Below are 20318 nucleotides of genomic sequence, written 5' to 3' on the forward strand. Positions count from 1 at the left end.
AGTGGAGATTATAGAATCACACAAGTATATAAATCCAGTTTTATAAGAAATTCATAATCTTGTTTGAAACCTCAAAACCTTTCATTAATCAGAAAAACACCAACCACAATAATTTTAGATGCGCATAATTTAGATATCAGGGTCTGTGTACTTCAATAATCATGATGGTCAAATAATCATCCGATCACTCCTATAACCATTATTGATATAATTCTAATAATTTTAATCTTAACCAATCTTAGCATTCTTTTCAAAGTCCTCAATATATCATCACTACGAATTTCTCATCCCTTGCATTTAAGACACGTCCTAATAAAAAATTTAAACTATACCAGTACGAAATGTATATCTCTTTGTAAGAATCATAAATCCCACTTTTCACAAGATTTATTTTAGTGTTAACAAGATCTACACCTTCAACAATTCAGTCCTCAAGTTATAGAATATTCTAAATCCATTCCATAGAAATTCTTATCCTTGGTTAGGACCTCAAAATCTACTCTTAACCATTATCTGTCAACGACATTAATCGTATGTAACTCATGCAAGTACTTCAACTCTAGATCCTTTATACCTTAGTCTTTAAATCTCAATTTAATGGCCTCCCCTTTTCAGGTCAACACTTACCTTGCTTCCTACTACACTACTCTGATAACATATGGAAAACCATCAAAATAAACTATTCACATAAGGAACACATGACTATTGGGGTCGAAACTTAGCAACCTTCCTCCATTATTTTCCTAATCATTATGACAACTTGAGTCTTATTCATGTCCTTAATGAATGCCTACAAAGCATTAGACAAATTAGTACCATTATAATGCATCCACTTTGGTGTCGCACCAATTAACTTGTTTTTGGGTGCATATTAATGTAAGCCCTAATTCCCTAAAATATCTTCTTGTCATAACTCTTTTGATTAAAACCTAATGCTTCAGTAGTGATCATCACCTAATAGGTCATTAATCCATACTTAATATCCTCAAGTAATTGATGTCTCCCAATCTACTAAACCTCTTTGCTCTGATACCACCTGTAACACCCCAAGTTCTGGAGGTAGAAAGGCTAGGAGCAATTGTAACATATTCTGAATAAAAATAAAAATTCTCCAACTATATGATTACCACAAAAACATAACATCACCATAGTACTATAAACTCTCATTATGAAATCACAAGCACATAATGTGCTAGTATTCAATAATCTCAAAAGCAATAAAGTTACACAGTCTATGCTTGTTCCAAGCGGTCTAGTCTATAGAATGGAGTCCCAGACACTTCTACTGCTATTGCTCCTGCTATTCCACAAAGCAATAAGCCCAAGTGTCCCTTCCATTAGGCCAGATGATCGGATCTTTAACAACTAAGAGGCCCACCGCTATCCCTATCCTCAATGCTACGATATATAGGGCAATCTGAAGAAGATGTATAGGGAGAAGGGGTGAGTTCGACAACTTAGTAAGTAGCCACAACTATGTTGTCACAATTACCTACCTAAATTAATAGGCAAATAATTGGATGTTTTACCCGCAAGTACACGAGGTCAACATAGTAGTATAGTGTGCAAATACGGGGTCATTCCGAAGAGGATTGCTGAATTTTTTTCTAAAATTAATTTCAAAGTAAATCAAGACAAAGATTGATTTTTGATCTAATGATAATAAAAAGATAGGGCTTTGATATTCACCACTAATTATATTCAATTAATATATCAATATGCCAATGTTTTGATCATGTTATGAATATCTAATGTTTGTCAACCTAAGGGCATGCGTGTATACTCCTTAAGCTATAGATTTTCCTAAGCAACGAGTTAGACATGGGTGTATACTCTAACTTTTTTCTTTCTTAAAGGATTTAGCATAGGTGTATACTAATAATTTGCTCTTTAAGAAAGCATAATTTATGTGGAAATCGACAAACATATGAGGCCTAGGGCATGGGTGTATACTCCCGGTTCCCCATGTTGATTAACCCAAGAATCTGGTGTGGATATCTGTTGTTACTTATGTTAAACCCAAGACTCGGTCATCCAAATTGATTTAACTAACTAGTCCATACCACATGCATATGCTGATCAGGCACACACATATGAGGAATTCTTGAAATCAGACATTAATCAAGCTAAATATCGTAACATGATCATCACAAGGGCGCCAATATTGAATATTAACTAAACATAATTAGGGCTTCAATATAGCCCTACTAAATAAATTAGTTACATATAAGTTTGATGTTAAACATCTTCATAAAATAAAATAAGAGGAAGGAAAAGAATAACCCAAAACTTACACTTGAAGAGCTCCAATTCTTCTCCTTGGAAAAGTGTGTATTCTAGAGGCTTAAGGGTCTATTTATAGGCCTTTAGGAATGCTCTAGAAACCCTAAAAATCGTAAGGTTTGAGCCCTAGTTCGCATTAAGCTACAAAACCCTAAAAGTTGCTCTTTCCATATTAAGTCTAGCGGCTGACTTGGCCATCACGCATGGGTGTGCTCGATCACAGCCCATGTGCGATCGATCGCAGGTCTACGATCGATCCTCTATGTACTGGCGCTCGATCGCGGTTGCCTTGCGTATTGCGATCCTCGCCTATAGTGCGCTCGATCGCAACTCTCATGTGATTGATCGCACTACCAGAGCTCCAAAATTCCCAAAATAGCTCTTTTATGCTCAAGACTTCCGAAATTGCTTCTTTTTCTTCCAATGACCTACAAAATCAAGGAAAACACATAAAGGAACTAAAATGCCTAAATTAACCAAAAATAAAGGATTAACACTTGCGAGTTAAGGGCTAAAAATATGAATATTTTAGCACTTAACACACCCCCAAACTTACATATTGCTAGTCCCTTAGCAATACAAAACTAAAAACAAAAACAAAAAAACTGAGAACAAAAAGATAAATCCATCTTTCGTGGGATATACGGTTGCATTTAGCATAAGCAACAAGCCTTTTAAACCCCATTCCCTAGAGGACGAGTGAAGTCTCGTGAGGGTTTTCCAGAAATGTTACCCACAAACATCATGCACAGTTCATGTTATCCCAAAATTTAAAGTATCAATTCAAGGTCATGATTTTCATTCATTAGCACGCTTAAAAAGATGAACTCCATCTTCACAATGAATTGCAATCTCAAAGTTCAATTACTTACAGAGGACATGCTAAACCATCACAAGTTTGAAAACAGTATAAGGTGAGTTAGCACAAAATTATAAGGCTTCCAAATCTTTCCAATGTGTAATGTCTCTATATCTCAAAATTCACTAAAATTCCTATTAGAATGAACAACAATGGCATTTTTTTTTTGGTCAGGTTGTGCAATGTTTGGTTCCCTTAAGCTTTTTAATTGACCCATGTAACGAGTGTTAAGTTAATGACTCCCAAACCAGATGGTTTTAGGGCATTAGGTGTAGTGACACCCCTAAGGACCTACTAACTCGAGTCAAAAAGGCTACAAAACCAAACTAACCATGACATAAATGAAATCAAAAATTTTCACATTTTGACGTGAACACTCAATACTTTGAGGCAAGAGGTCCAGTTACTCAATGAAAAGTTATCAATGATCTTTTATTTATATTATTATTATTATTATTATTTTCATCTTATATATGCCAAAGTGTCCATCTAATAAGTCATCCAATTTCATCGAAGATACAGAAACACACATATCAAACCTCATGTCATACCTCACAAATCATGTGCTAATATGCTTGTGTGATCAGATCAAACGTGTGGTTTTTCAACTGTCTTAAGCAAGTAATCAAACTAACAAATTCTCTCATCAGATCATGTGTTCAAAATTTTAAGCTCTCTGATGAATTCAAGCCACAATTCTTTTAGATTAACTTAAAATTTTAGGGCAAACATGAACATGCAAATTTTTTTTTTTTCTCTTTTTTTTTTTCAAAAATAAACAAACAAACAGCAAAACAAATAACATGAAATTGGGACAAAGTGTGTGAAAACAACATGTGTGCCCATACCCCCAAACTTAAATGACACATTGTCCCCAATGTGTCTAAATTAAGGAAAGAATGTACCCGGGAGATGGACGACATCGTCTTGGAAAGCATGGCTCATAGCCCACTCCCAAACTTGAATTGAAGCACACTTGTCCCTTCAAAATAAGAAAACACGAAAACAAGTAAAAAGAGCAAAACAACTAAAGATAAACAACAAGTTAAAGGAAACACACAAAAATAAAATGACAGGATAAACTATGGGGTGTCTCCCATGAGCTCTAAGTTTAACGTCTTCAGCCAAATAGTGGTCCCCGCTCAATGCTATTCAGAAGATGATGCGCTTGATGGTGGTGCTACATATTGGATGGACTAGAGTGCCAAATCTTCATCTCTTGGTACTAACTTTACTTCAAGATATGGCTTGACTCTGTGTCCATTAACCTTGAATGACTGATTTATCTGTGGGTTGTGAACCTCCAAAGCTCCATGTGGAAATACTTATGTAACAATGCAAGGTCCAGACCATCTTGACTTAAGCTTTCCAGAGAAAGTTTCAATCTTGAACTATAGATCAATACCTTCTGTCCTACTTGAAACTCCTTCCTAACCAGTTGCTTGTCATGGTATGCTTTGGTTCTGTCCTTGTAGAGCTTGGCATTCCCATATGCATCACGCCTCAATTCCTCCAGTTCATTTAGTTGGAGCTTCCTTTTGTCACCAGCTTGCTTCATATCAAAATTAAACTTCTTGATGGCCTAGTACACTTTGTGTTCCAATTCCACTAGTAGATGACATGCTTTTCCAAAAATCAGACGATATGGAGACATACCAATAGGTGTCTTGTAAGCAGTCCTATAAGCCTATAGTGCATCATTCAAGCGTAGTAACCAAACCTTCCTACTGGGATTCACTATCCTTTCAAGGATACCTTTGATCTCTCTGTTGTTGATTTCCAGTTGACCAATGGTTTGGGGATGGTATAGAGTACCAACCTTATGAGTGATGCCATACTTCTTTACCACTAAGTTAAACGCATAGTTGTTGAAGTGGCTCCCTCCATCACTAATGATTGCCCTTGGTGTCCCAAATCTAGCAAAAATGTTTTCCTGCAGAAACTTCACAACCACTTTATGATCATTAGTCCTTGAGGGGACAACCTCAAGGACTAATGATCATTCACCCATTTAGACACATAATCCACACCCACAAGAATATATAAATAACCAAATGAGCTAGGAAATGGTCCCATGAAGTCAATACCCAGACATCGAAAAGCTCTACCACTTGAATATTTTGCAATGGCATTTTATTTCTAGATGAGATGTTACCTATCTTTTGGCATCTATCACAAGAGTTGCAAAACAAGAAAGTATCTTTAAACACATTAGGCCAATAGAAACCAGATTGTAATACCTTAAGAGTTGTTCTCTTTACCCCAAAGTGTCCACCACAAGCAAACTGATGACAATACTGCAAAATACTCAAGTGCTCTTCTTCTGGGACACACATTCAAACGATTTGATCAGGGTAAAATTTAAACAAATAAGGGTCATCCCAGTGGTATTGTCTAGATATAAACATTAACCTCTTCCTTTCTTGACTAGACATACCTGGAGGGAAGACCTTAGCAATTATATAATTCACAATATCTGCATACCATGGGAGTTGGATATCAACTGCAAACAACTGCTCATCTGGAAAATTTTTGTTCAATAGAAGCTCATCTCCTTCCTCCTCATGGAGTAGTCTGAATAAGTGATCTGCCACCACATTCTCACTGCCCTTCTTATCTCTAATCTCATGGTCAAACTCTTGCAGCAATAATACCCATCTGATCAATCTAGGTTTTGCATCTTTCTTAGCAAACAAATATCTCAAATCAGCATGATCAGTGAATACAATAACCTTAGAACCAATTAGGTACAACCTAAACTTCTCCAAAGCAAATATGACAGCAAATAATTCTTTCTCAGTAGTAGAATAATTTAGTTGAGCATCATTCAAAGTTCTAGAAGCATAATAAATGGCATGAGGTACCTTATTGATTCTTTAACCCAAGACAGCTCTCAAGGTAAAGTCACTGGCATCACACATGAGCTCAAAGGGTAGACTCCAATCAGGTGCCCGCATTATGGGTGCAGATGTGAGGAGCTTTTTCAGTGTGTTGAAGTCCATTCAAACTTGGCCTCCTTCCCTAGCAATGCACAGAGGGGTCTAGAGATCTTAGAGAAATTCTTGATAAACCTTCTATAGAACCCAGCATGTCCAAGAAAACTCCTCACCCCCTTCACTGTCAGAGGTGGGGAAGTTTGGAGATGATGTCAATCTTAGCCTTATCCACCTCAATGCCCTTGCTTGAAATAGCATGACCCAATACAATTCCCTGTTGAACCATGAAGTGGCATTTTTCCCAATTGAGCACTAGGTTGCATTCTTCACATCTCTTGAGAACATTCTTCAAATGGTTGAGGCATTCATCGAAACTAGACCTAAAAACACTAAAGTCATCCATAAATACCTCAATGGATTTCTCCACCATGTTTGAAAAAATGCTCGTCATGCATCTTTGGAATGTGGCTGGAGCATTGCATAATCCAAATGGCATCCTTCTATAGGTGAATGTACCAAAAGGGCATTTGAAGGTGGTCTTCTCCTGATCCTCTGGTGCTATTGCAATCTAATTATAGCCACTGTACCCATCCAAGAAATAGTAGTAGCTATGGCCAACTAACCTCTCCAGCATTTGATCAATGAAGGGTAATGGAAAATGGTCTTTTCTTGTTACCTTGTTCAGCTTTCTATAATCAATACATACCCTCCAACCGGTGGTTATTATTGTAGATATCAGCTCATCATCTTCATTCTTCACCACTAAGATCCCACTCTTTTTGAAACTACTTAGACTGGACTGACCCATTTACTGTCTGAGATGGGGTAGATAATGCCCACATCTAGTAGTTTTAATACCTCTGCCTTAACTACCTCCTTCATGTGTGGATTGAGTCTTCTCTGTGCATCCCTAGTTGGCTTTGCTTCGTCTTCAAGGAAGATTTGATGCATGCACTTGGCTGGACTTATTCCCTTGATGTCGACAATGGTCCACCCCAGAGTAGTTTTATGGTCTCTAAGAACTCTCAACAACTTTTCTTCTTCCCCACAACTCAAATTTGCAACAATTATGACTGGTAGTGTCTTGTTCTCTCCTAGGTAGGCATATATTAGGTGTTCTGGCAATTGCTTTAATTCCAACTTTGGTGCCTAGACAATAGAAGGAACAAGAGAGGTATTAGTAGGCTCAAGAATCTCAAAGGGAGGGGTGTACTTACTTGAATATTTTGGAGAGGCCTCAAGAAGGTGAACAGTTTCAATGATGTCATCAGTAACATCTTCAAGTTCTGGCTCAATATCTTGCCTTGTGAAACTATGGGTGAGGGTGCCCTCCTATGAATCTTTATAAGGGTCCTGCAAAACTGGTTCACTAACACTTTGGATCATACAAACATCAAGACACTCTAAATCATCATGAGGTAATTTCATTGCATCAAATATTTTGAACTCTATTGTCTCACCATTCACCTTTATACTTACAGTACCCTTTTTCACACCTATTGTAGTATCAGCAGTTCTCATAAAGGGTCTTCCTAAGATGATAGGCAAGGGTGATGGCATAGGGGATTCCTCCACATCCAACACAATGAAATCAACAAGTAAAATAAATGTACCTACATTTACCAACACATCCTCAAGTATACCTCTTGGTCTTTTGATACTTCTGTCTACCAATTGCAAGGTGACTAAGGTTGGTTGAAGTTCCCCCAAACCCAACTTTCCATATACTGTGTAAGGTAGCAAATTGACCCCTGCTCCCAGATCCAGCAATGCATGCTCAAAAAGATGATCTCCTATCCTGCAAGGAATGGTAAAACTACCCGGATCTGTTAGCTTTGGTGGTAATTTTCTCAACAAAACTGCACTTACCTCTTTTGTAAGGGCCACTGTCTCATGCTCCTGAAACTTCCTTTTGTTAGTGCAACATCCTTTAAAAATTTTGCATAAGAAGGAATCTATGTGATTGCATCTAATAAAGGAATGTTGATTTCTACTTTCCTCAAGGTCTCAAAGATATCCATGAGTTGCTTTTCTTTCTTTGGTTTGACTAACCTTTGAGGGAAGGGTGGTGCCTTCACCTTCTCCATTTTGTTTACCTTGGAAGTTGATACTTCATCAGGAGATGCTTGAGGTGGCTCTTCAATTCCTATGACCTTGCCATATCTAAGAACTGTGACTGCTTTCAACTATTGATGACCCTCTGGATTGGGTATTATTTGGGATGGAAATTCACACTACTTTCTTTCACTCAGCTCCTTTGCCATTTGCCCCATTTGCACTTCTAGTCTTTGGATAGCTTGCTCGGTCCTTTGAATGGACTGTTCATGCTTGGCCTTGGTTTGTTTTTGATCAGTCATAAACTACTGTTGAGAAGTCACCAGGGTGTGTATCATCTTCTCCAGTTGGTTCAACTTTGACTCTTGAGTTGGCTAGCTTGCTTGTTGGGGACCCTTATGTTGTCCTTGATTGTTACTCTATGAGAAATTTGGATGGTTGCACCACCCTGGATTGTAGGTGTTGGAGTACAGATTATTCTTGTAGGGGTAATTGTTTTGTCCCACATAATTCACCTCTTCTTAATTTGCAAATGGAGATAAAGGACACATTATAGTAGTGTGATCTAAATGGGAACATATAGCACATACCTGGATTGGTGTGTCCTTTTGAATAGGTGAGATGTTCTGAGCAGTCATGGCTTTAACAATCATATCTAACTTCTTTTCTACAGTAGGCATCTGATTTGGAGATCCCCCATTGAAGTTCACTTCATACATGCCTTTGCTTTTTACTCCTCACTTTCCTCTAGAGCAGAATTGTTGGGAATGCTCACTTAGTGTTTCAAAAAGCTCCATTGCTTCCTCACTGCTCATTTCCATAAGTCCTCATCCACAAGCTGAATCAACCATCCCTTTGTTAATATCATCTAAACCTTCATAGAAAATTTGTACCTGGTCATCTTGAGGGATGTTGTGATGTGGACACTTGAGAAGCAGTGAATTGAAGTGATCTCATGCCTCAAAGAAAAGATCTCCATCTCTTTGTTGGAACATTTGAAGTTCCCTTTTAAGATGTCTTGTGCTTTGAGATGGGAAAAACTTCTTCAGAAACTTAGTGGCTAATTCTTTCCAAGTTTGGATAGAATCTGCAGGCTAAGAATTATACCACAGTTTAGCATTATCTTTCAAAGAGAAAGGAAAGAGGACTAACCTGAGCCTCTCTAGAGTTAGGCCTTGGATGTGCTGCAATTTGCATAGATCAAAGAACTCCCTGAGATGCAAGTTAGGATCTTCAGTAGGTGTGCCCCAGAAGTGAGTCAATGCATTAAGGATTTGAGGAGAAATATAATAGTTGCCTTCCACCTCTGGTTGATATGCTATGCATGATAGCTGATTGAGGTTCATTGGGACAAACACCTGCTTCATTGGTCTCCACACCGGTGGTGGATTTGCTTCTAGTGGTCTTGGCACTATTGGTGGATTCTCTTGCAAATCTTCCATTATGCTCTCAAAATTTCTTCCTCTTCTTCTTTGTCTCTAGGTCTTTGTCAAATTGTCCGCTCAATTTCGGGATCAAGTGGAATGAAAGTTGAATCTTGAGATCGACGACCTTGCATCAATTGAATTGCTTCTTCAGTCAAAGCAGCTTCAGTACTACTTGTCCGGATGCTCCTTGGAACTGCGCTAGATCGAAGGTTGGTTCGCTCGATCGTACTCGGTTGACGTTCGATCACAGTAATAGAATCGCGAGTCCACAAACCTGAAACAAAAAAACAGAAAAGTTAAGAAAAACGGAAAATCTTTTTGATTTTTGATAAAAACAACATTTAAAATTGAAAATTAAAATAACACAATTAAAGAGAAATAATTCTAAACAAAATTTGCCGCAATCCCCGGCAACGGCGCCAAAAACTTGTTGTCACAATTACCTACCTAAATTAATAGGCAAATAATTGGATGTTTTACCCGTAAGTGCACGAGGTCAACATAGTAGTATAGTGTGCAAATACGGGGTCATTCCCACAAGGATTGCTGAATTTTGTCTAAAATTAATTCCAAAGTAAATCAAGACAAAGATTGATTTTTGATTTGATGATAATAGAAAGGTAGGGCTTTGATATCCACCACTAATTATATTCAATTAATATATCAATATGCCAATATTTTGATCATGTTATGAATGTCTAATGTTTGTCAACCTAAGGGCATGGGTGTATACTCCTTAAGCTATAGATTTCCCTACGCAACAAGTTAGGCATGTGTGTATACTCCAACTCTTTTCTTTCTTAAAGGATTTAACATGGGTGTGTGCTAAGTTGTTCTTTAAGAAAGCATCATTTCTATGGAAATCGACAAACACATGAGGCCTAGGGCATGGGTGTGTACTCCCGGTTCCCCATTTTGATTAACCCAAGAATCAAGTGTGGATATATTTTGTTACTTATGTTAAACCCAGGACTCGATCATCCAAATTGATTTAACTAACTAATCCATACCACATGCATATGTTGATTAGGCACACACATATGAGGAATTCATAAAAGCAGGCATTAATCAAGTTAAATATCACAACATGATCATCACAAGGGCGCCAATATTGAATATTAACTAAACATAACTAGGGCTTCAATCTAGCCCTACTAAATAAATTAGTTATACATAAGTTTGATGTTATATTCATAAAATAAAAATAAAATAAAGGAAAAGAATAAACCCGAAACTTGAACTTGAAGAGTTCCAATTCTTCTCCTTGGAAAAGCGTGTATTCTAGAGGCTTAAGGGTCTATTTATAGGCCTTTAGGAATACTCTAGAAACCCTAAAAATCGTAGGGTTTGAGCCCTAATTCGCACTAAGCTACAAAACCCTAAAAGTTGCTCTTTCCATATTAAGGCTGGCAGCTGACTTGGCCATCATGAAGGGGTGTGCTCGATCGTAGCTCGTGTGTGATCGATCGCAGGTCTGCAATTGATCCTCTATGTGTTAGCGCTCGATCGCGGTTGCCTTGCGTGTTGCAGTCCTCGCCTGTAGTGCGCTCGATCGCAGCTCCCCTGCGATTGATCGCACTACCAGAGCCTCCAAAATTCCCAAAATAGATCTTTTATGCTCAAGCCTTCCAAAATTGCTTCTTTTTCTTCCAATGACCTACAAAATCAAGGAAAACACATAAAAGAACTAAAATGGCCTAAATTAACCAAAAATAAAGGATTAACACATGCAAGTTAAGGGCTAAAAATATGAATATTTTAGCACTTAACAAACTACAAGATGCTATAAAACACGCTATGCAAATCTTTATGCCATAATCTCAGTCATGCACAACAATAATTAATAAAATTAGTACAATTAAGTAAGAATAGCTAGTTATAAAATGAGTAGCCACTTTCTTCTACTTTTCTTGCAAAATAGTTGTTTTATCCTTTGACCTGACATTACAACTTTACCATGAGCGTTGCACGTTGGCTTGTCCCAAAGGACCTATATGCTCATCCTGTCGTCACAAGGGAGAGCTACTAGGTTGGGAACTTCCCTAGGTGCAGGCCACCTGGCTGATAGCACATACCTTCTTGTAACCGTCCTTCGGTGTGCTTGCCATGCTACCCATGTGGTACCGATCTTGACTATAATCGTGCCCCGGGGTTAAACATTTATGAACATGAATGCACATGTAACATTTTATATGATCTTGTAAGCTCATCTATAATGGTATAATATACCCTGAAACTTTGTGAGCTCCTTTCATTAATAATCACATTCATGCATAACTCATAAAAATAAGGTAATTGTAATACGTAACATTCTTAAACAATGACATATGATCGAATAAAACTTTGCATTAAAATATGAAAGGAAGTGCAATTGAAAATCATGTAAGTGGATTCTTTATAAAATCCCCAACATTTTTTCAAAGATTTATAATAAAATATGTTGGGGTTTTTGGTGTTGTGTCCCCTTACCTGGCATCACATGTCCTTCATTTTGAATCCACATCCAACTCACAATTCCTACAACGGAGGTAAAAAGTACCTTAGTCATCAATTCATTTACAAAGTCATCAATTTATTTACAAGTTTCAATCATGTATCACTTTGGTTAAGGATCATATCTCTAATCTCTATCCCTTCACTGTCTATCCTTAGTCAAAACATAAATCCATCATCTATTTACCTAAATTCAAAACCGAAACATCATCAATACATTAATTCCTCAAAATCAAAGAGTTGTCTAGTAAGCAGTGATCCAACTTTTGATCATCAAAGCAAACTCAAGGCTTGTCCCAATTTTTGGTTAACAAAACAAGAACCCAAAAAAATTAGTCAATCGCTTAACAACCCAAAAATCATTATTACCAAATACCACAAATCGAAACCCATTCGCAATTTTATCCAACAAACCCATGAATTAATAATATCCATCAAAACGAAGCATGTTGTATAACACGTTACTTTAGATGTCAATCAAATGGGTCTAGTAGGCATTCAGCGCTTTCATCTTAGCACTTAGGTGTCTTGGCATGAATCTATCAAGATGTAGTCATAAAACTTTATAATTAATCCTAAATGAATAAAAATATTTTGACTACCACATACCAAAAAATGGTGGCCTACTAGGATCATTAACCTATCCAATTAATTTTCCAAATCGCAGGTACTTTAACTACTTGACAGCTTGATCTATTAAACTTGGAAAAATCATAACTATTTCAATTAAACTCAGAATGACATGAAATTTGGCTTGAAATTTTTCTTATTCAAGGACTCACAACATATCCAAAAATCATTGCAACCTATAACTTTTTGGTACCTCAAAAGGCCCTCGAAATTCTGTGCCTCTGTTTGACTGAAATTCCTGTTTTGACACTTGCATCTTCTAAAATCATAACTCCTTCTACATGTGTCCAAAAATCATGAAACCACTTTTAAAATATTCCTTTCTCATCAATATACAAGCTTTTAAAAAAAATTTATTTAAGGTCTCTCATTGAATTTTTGGTGTCCAAAACAATGTGACTTTTCTTTCAATAACCCACTAAATTTCTAACTAGCAATATCCATCATCTTTCACATTAAGTCTATTTACCTATAAAATTGCAAATCCTCTTTATCCTTGATATTAAGATCACCTTTATTCTATGGTATAAATTTCAGGGTATTACAACATGTTCTCAACAAGGGATTTGACTTTTGAAAATATTGAAATGCTTCCCTTTTGAATCGCATTGGATATAGCCATGAGTATTTAGAAAAATCATCCATAAACACAATATAATATTTAGAACCTTTAACAGAAGAACATAGAGAAGATCAAACACCCAAATGTATTAATTCTAAAGGACATGATGACCGAGACAAAGACAATTTAAAAGGTAGTTTATGACTCTTTCCTAAAGGACAGGACCCACAAAATGGTGCACGTTTGTGCATTCAATGAATGCTTATTAACTTATTGAAGGATAACTGACTCAATGTGGAGGCAGAGAGATGTCCTAAACGTTGATGCCAAACAGAAGACGTTGTGGATCTACAGAGAAACGCCACAGGAGACTTGAACAGATGCTGACCCAAACAAATAGGGTAAACTCCAATTTCACTCTTGCCATGGAAAAGTGTCCTCCCCGACTTGATGTCCTTGATCCAAAAATCAGAACCAATGAGTATAAAAGCACAATGGTTATCTCGGGCAAAGCAATTTACTGATAAAAGATTAGTAGAAACATTGGGATAATGAAGTATTTGCTTTAAAATAAAAGGATGAGATTTATAAGGCAGAATTGAAGAACCAATATTCGAGATAGGCAAACCTGCACCGTTTCCAACTATGACCTTGTCCTTCCCTCTATATTCATTATGGAGAGATAGGTTTGCTAGGTCTGGTGTGATGTGTTCAGCAGCTCCACTATCTGTGTACCATGTATCTTCAGTCTCAGTCCCCATGGCAGTGGACGTTGCAACCATAGCTGCAAGTTTCTTTGTAGGTACCCCTCCCTTTGTATTTATGGTCCATACAGTGAAAACAATTGATTACAAAATGATTTGTCCTACCATAGATTTGGCATGGAGAGTGTGGCCTTGTTGAATCCGAGATTGGTGGCTTATGGAAACCTGAGTGGTTGTTAAGTGGAGGTGCCGAAGAGAAATCATGCTTAGGACGACAATCTAAATGTGATTTGAAGTATGGAGGACCTCCTCTACCACAGTTAGGTCTGGATCGATTTGTGTACATGGCTAAAGTGATGCTTTCTGTAGGATTCGCAAAAAGCTCTTGTTGTTGCAATTCAGCACTCAACAACAGCCCAACAACATTGTCAAAAGAGAAAGGCATTTCACGAGTTTGAATCAAATTCACTGTCGCTTCAAAGGATAACCCAACACCATTAAAAATCAATAGAGTCAGATCGTCTTCATCCATTAGTTTACATGCCAAGGCTAGATCATCAGCAATAGAGTTCATTTTGTCAACAAAATCAGAGATTAAGAGATTTCCTCTTTTGCTGGTTCAAGGTTGATGCTTGAGTTGAAGTATTTTGGATCAGGATTAAGAGGCATAACTTTTCTTCAACGATGCCCAGACTTCTCGTGAAGTAGAGAGATGGACTACTATGCACAAAACACTTGGGCTAAGCGTGGATGTGATCCAGCTCAGCACTGTCTGGTCTTGTTGTTGCCATTTGAGATAGGATGGATCAACTTCAGCTATTGTTTTTCCACTATTGTCATGAAGATATTTGGCTAGACATGGATTTGTTCCTTTGACAAATCCAATCACATCATTGCCTTTGAGGATTGGGAGGAATTGGGTAACCCACAAATTATAATTTGTGTGATCAAGTTTGATCAGATGAGAAAGGTTAGGCGAATTGTTGGATGCCATTGTTGGAAACCTTGACAATGAATTTGTACAACAAGCTAATCAGACATGATATGCATTCATGGGATCCTTTCCTTATGTTGTCCATTAACAAGTTGGAGTTGCATAAGGAAACACGTGCATAGCATCTCAACATATATCTATACAACCAAGGCAACCATCCAAGAAAGGCATTACGTGCAATCCACATATATCTCAACAAGGAAATATAGCTACAAACAATTGGAAAATAACATCTTGATGTAAACGACATTTATTTTCTCCTTTGTAAATTAACACCTACATCATTATATAATGCCTAGAAGTTTATGTAGTAGATGTGGAATTGAAATAAGAAAATCCATTTATTTATTCAATCTTTAGCATGATATCAGAGCAAAAGGTCATGTGATCGAACCTTAACTCCATCAAATTACCCCCATTCAAATTAAATATTACACGTGTTGGGCCTCACCTATTAAAATTGAGTTTGAGCCCACATGTGAGAGGGGGGTTTTAAAGTAATGATTAAGTGATTAAAGTTACTTCTTTCTATTAACTTAAACTTTTGAGATAACTGGTAATTTAGCAGATTAGTGGATCATTATCATTATCTTATCCTGGACGAAAACAAGGATCCACAAAAATAAAAAACAAAACAAAACAAAAACTGCTACCATGCATCATGAAGGTTCTATTATATTCCAAGAACCAGTTGCGTCTTCAATCTCGTATCTCAAGGCTAGCCGTGGGTTTTGTCATGGAGTATATCAAGGTTTTTTTTGAAAAAAAAAAAAAAAAAATTATATTTGGAGACATTATGGAAGATTTCACATTTTTCATTTAGATTTAACAAAAAAATTTTAAGACATTGCAAACTTTTAAACTTGAATACATTAAATTGCAATTTTTTTTTAAAGTTTAGAAAAGTGATTGTAAATGTGATGAAAGTTTAGGAGAATTAAGTGAAATTTTCTCTTTTATTATATTCAAGATATAATTATAATTTTACATGAAATGATGACATGGTACATCTTGTCGGGGATTGGTTGATGTAGTAGACACTTCTTCAGCAATTAGACATAATATCAAATTAGAAAAAAAAAAAAAAATTGCTACAAATAGGTTTGTGGTTAATTCATACAAATTCATCTAATAAAAGTGACATTTGTATTTTTAGATGTGAGAAACACATGTTTTTTTAACAACATTTGCTTCTAATATGTTTTTTAAATGAGTAGTGATTTAGTGGACATCGGTGTGCGTGAACAGTATGCACGCCGATGACGTGGCATGTGCCACGTTTGCCCCAAATTAAAAAAAAAAAAAAATCAAAATCTCAACAACAGGTGTGTCCCCGATCATTTTATCCCCCCACCCCAAACCCATTTTCCCTCCACCCAAATTCCCTCTCGACCGACACCGGGGCCGTGAACCCCACCAAAACCGGCGCCATGATCTCCTCTCTCGCACCGTCACTGCTGCCAACTGACCCCAAACCCTTTCCTTTCCCCCTTTTTCTTCCCCAACCCATTTTCTCCCCCCCACGGGCACCGTCCGTCCTCTCCTCTCCCCACCGTCACCGCCGTTGACGACCACCTCCACTTCCTTCCATCAGCTCCAGCCAGAACCCATTCCCCCACAAAAGGCAGCTCTTCCCCCAAAACCCTTATTTTTCTGAAACCCAAAATGCTCCCCAGTCCGCCATCTTCATCACCACCTACGACTACTACCTCCACTACCACAATGGAACTAACAATTGGCTCCACGAACGCCTGGAAGGCCACCATCACAATTCATTCTACAAGCCGCAGCTTGACAGATACGGCCACGCATCCACCTGCTGCTACCCCCAGTCGTGGCCAATCCCCTTGGGTCACTCCTCAATCAGTTGCTGGCCCAAATTGTGGTAAGCTCACACTCGGCAAAATTTTTTCACTTTGAACACTAATCCTCATAAATTGTAATTGTAATGGGTGTGTTGAGGTTAATGGGCTGGAAATGCATAATTTATTGTTCATAGCCTTGCTCATTTTATGTTTATAAAATTTGTTGCTGCCTTACCTTAGGCTAAGTCTCGATATTTATAACAGTGTTCGTTACAAGAAAATAGAAGCAATTACAAATTGTAAACAAATAAAACTCTATAAGTTAAATAAGATAAGTACAAAGCAATTGCAAATTGTAAACAAGTAAAATTCTATGAGCTAGATAAGATAAGTGTTGTACACGATAATAAGTGATTATAAGAGTTATCTAATGCTTGAATTGTTGTGATCTTCATCTTTATTGTTTTGATGAGAGGTTGAGTTGAGGATGTATCTAGTTTGATCTCTATCTTTATCCTTATAACTCTTATGAGAGATTGAATTGGAGATTTCTCTAACAATGTTTAATTAAGTTCTATGTCTTTTGTTAACTTAATATGTTATTAGTTATCTTTGTAATGTTGTGTTGAGTTGTGTGGCTGAAATTGGTCCATGTGTAAGCTTCCTATTCCTATTGGATGTACTTTCATGTATAAAAACTTGCTTGTAAAGAGAAAAACATGATTGAAGTCCACTCATCTCATTAATTACGGAGTGGTGGAGCCTACGAAATGTCTAAAAAATGTTCCTTATGTTAACTTCTAAATAAACAGAAAAATTAGATGTAGATTAAACTCTTCCGGCAAAAGTAATACTTAGGAAGTTCTTGGATCTTAAATGGGGAAAGGATAATCTTGACAAATCAACAAACAGCTGCCATATCAATGAAGGAAAAACATAGAATCTCTCTAAAGCAGTGCCGTTTGGATCCACTTCTATAAAGTAAACCCCGAATACCTGTAGTCACCTGCAAACCATTCATAAATGGAGGGCCATTAAAATGGAAGAAATTGGTAATTGTTTCACACCCATGTGTTTGCTTTTGTTATCTTGTTGATGAATGATATATAAATACATACATATATTGAACTTGCATCGCTATAAATGCAAACAATTACAATATGATAGATGTGCAACCTTTCTTTTTCTTGAGTTTGGGGTTTCTTTTATTTATTTATTTATTTTAATCAAATATTAAAAAATGAGAGATGTGGTCAATGATGAATGATATTGGAGAGTGGTGGTGATGATAGTAGTGATGTAAAATGGCACATGTAACAATTCCATTATTATCAATGTTTATATAGTGAGAGACAGAAGGTGGGGGTTGTTTTTGAACTTATAATAATAGGGCCTTACTCTATATTTCTAGAGAGACAGAAAGTGAAGTTTCCATATATTTGTTTTATTCATTACTTTCGGGATAACATGTGTTTGATAGTAATAATATTTATCTAGGACAGTAGGATTTGAATTTTTCTATTCTAAATTCTTAATAATGTCAATATGATGGTTATCCTTTAGAGACAATGGACAACCGTTACGAAGAAAGATAGCACAGCTTGTTGCAAAAGTTTCTTCAAATAGCAATGATTACAGCATTAAGCAATGAGCATTACATGGATGTCATGCATGCTATACACATGTTAACGTTGAAGTAAAGTGGCTCAAGGTTTGAATACAGTCAACATTCCCATCACTGCAAATGTGCATTCTCTACAAGTAATGAAGGTAGTGTGGCAACGCAAAGAAAGGTGTGACTATCAAAAAGGAAGGTGCTTATAGTTAAAAGGATTGTGGAACAAGCAAAAAAGAAACAACTGAATAAATTCCTTGCCAAACAACAGAGAAGAAAAAATCAGGTTTCTCACTATTTTTCTTTCTTTATGTGTGCTTAATTATGCTTACTAAAATTGGTTTTGCATCCAAAAAAATTTCATGCATATAGTAACATACTTGGTACTTTATTTAATTGAAGACCTGTGAATCAATATAAGAAGAAGAAATGAACACAAGTGAAGTTCCATTGAATTCAACAACTTGTATTCATCACGGTCATGTAATTGGAACTGAAGATAGTGTAATGACTCAGGTACACATTAAATTGTAGAAGCTCCATTGCCTTTGATTTATATATTTGTAAGTGTCAAAACTATTAAATACTTGTAGGGTTTACAAGAAATCACAAAGTTTATTGCAGCTAGGATGGAGAAGTTGGCATTAGCACCTGTTGGTGGTGGCACTTTCGATTGTGTAATGTTTTGCTTATAAGAACCTAGATTTTTTCTGTTTCTCTCTCCTAGTCTCATTTTTTTTTTCCATGTCAAAAGAAATTATGTACTTGCTTGTCTCCCTTATCTTTTCATTCTTGTTAAAGCTTTTTATAATTTCTGCAAGTTTGTTTAATTTGCTAACTTATAAATTTGTTTTACTGCAGGATACAGGTTTCAACCTCTTCAACTAGGTGATTGAACATGCTGTTTTGTTTCTTTTTGAAAGCACTACTCTTTTTTGTTCAACTAGTGCTTTTAGTAGATGATACCACCTTTTGAGTATGTAGTTGTCTAATGGTAGTGTATAGTTTTTGTAGTGTCAATTAGTTGGAATGGTGTATAGTTTTTGTAAGTATGGAATAGTTGGAATGTTATATGGTTTTTGTAAGTACTGAACTTGTGGAATGATTTTTGTATGGTTTTATTAAGCGTTGAATAGATGGACACCACTTTCGACTACAAGAGGTACCTATCTATTTACTATTCCTACTATGTATTTTCAAATCAATTATTTTGCTTTACTGTATTAAATGACATTAATTCAAAGGTATGAGAGTTGATTTGTATAGCACAATGATAGAACCTTTTTGTTTTGTTTCATTTTAAATAGGTAAGCATGTGATCAATCTTTTTATTCAATTAAATAGCTGGAGAGCTTCATTGTGATCCTATTCATTTACCAACAGGTACGCCAAAACTTCTCATCTCTTGACTTGTTAGGTTGTACTGCTCTTTCTATATTGGCTTGAAAAATTTTGTCCATTTATTCAACAATAGGTAAAACTAGGGCTATGCAAAATAACTGCATACCACTTGCCGGCCAAGAACTGAGCGACATTGACTATCACCGCTTAACTGACGGCTGGTACGCGGTAGACTTTTTCTATTTCCAACAAACTCGGTTCGGTAGGCGGAATAACATTTTTAACCGACCGACTTTACTGACTGTCTTTTTTCATTTCTTTGCTTAAACATATAGTCATATAAAAGATTAGCGAAGATTACTACATTACCGACCGACATTACAGATTGTCATCATAATCACGTCGGTACTGGAAAAGAAGGTTAGCCGAAGACAAAATTTTGACTTTACTGACCATGGCGGTGCTAAATACGAAAATGCAATTTTTGTAACCGAGTTATCTGACTTCCAGCCCTAGGAAAACTATCATGTTGATTTGTTATATTACGGAAGTATTTAATGAAATATTTGCTTATTAGATTGCATTTTGTTTTTACGTTTTAAACCGTCATGAAG

General features: G+C 36.6%; 1 pseudogene; it reads right to left on the reverse strand.

The window, feature by feature from the left end:
- LOC132167239 (uncharacterized) overlaps positions 1–20318 on the reverse strand; it is a 101008-nt pseudogene that overhangs the window by 8417 nt on the left and 72273 nt on the right.

The sequence above is a fragment of the Corylus avellana genome, chromosome ca1 (genome assembly GCF_901000735.1).
Source record: "Corylus avellana chromosome ca1, CavTom2PMs-1.0".
In the NCBI taxonomy this organism is placed as follows: Eukaryota; Viridiplantae; Streptophyta; class Magnoliopsida; order Fagales; family Betulaceae; genus Corylus; species Corylus avellana.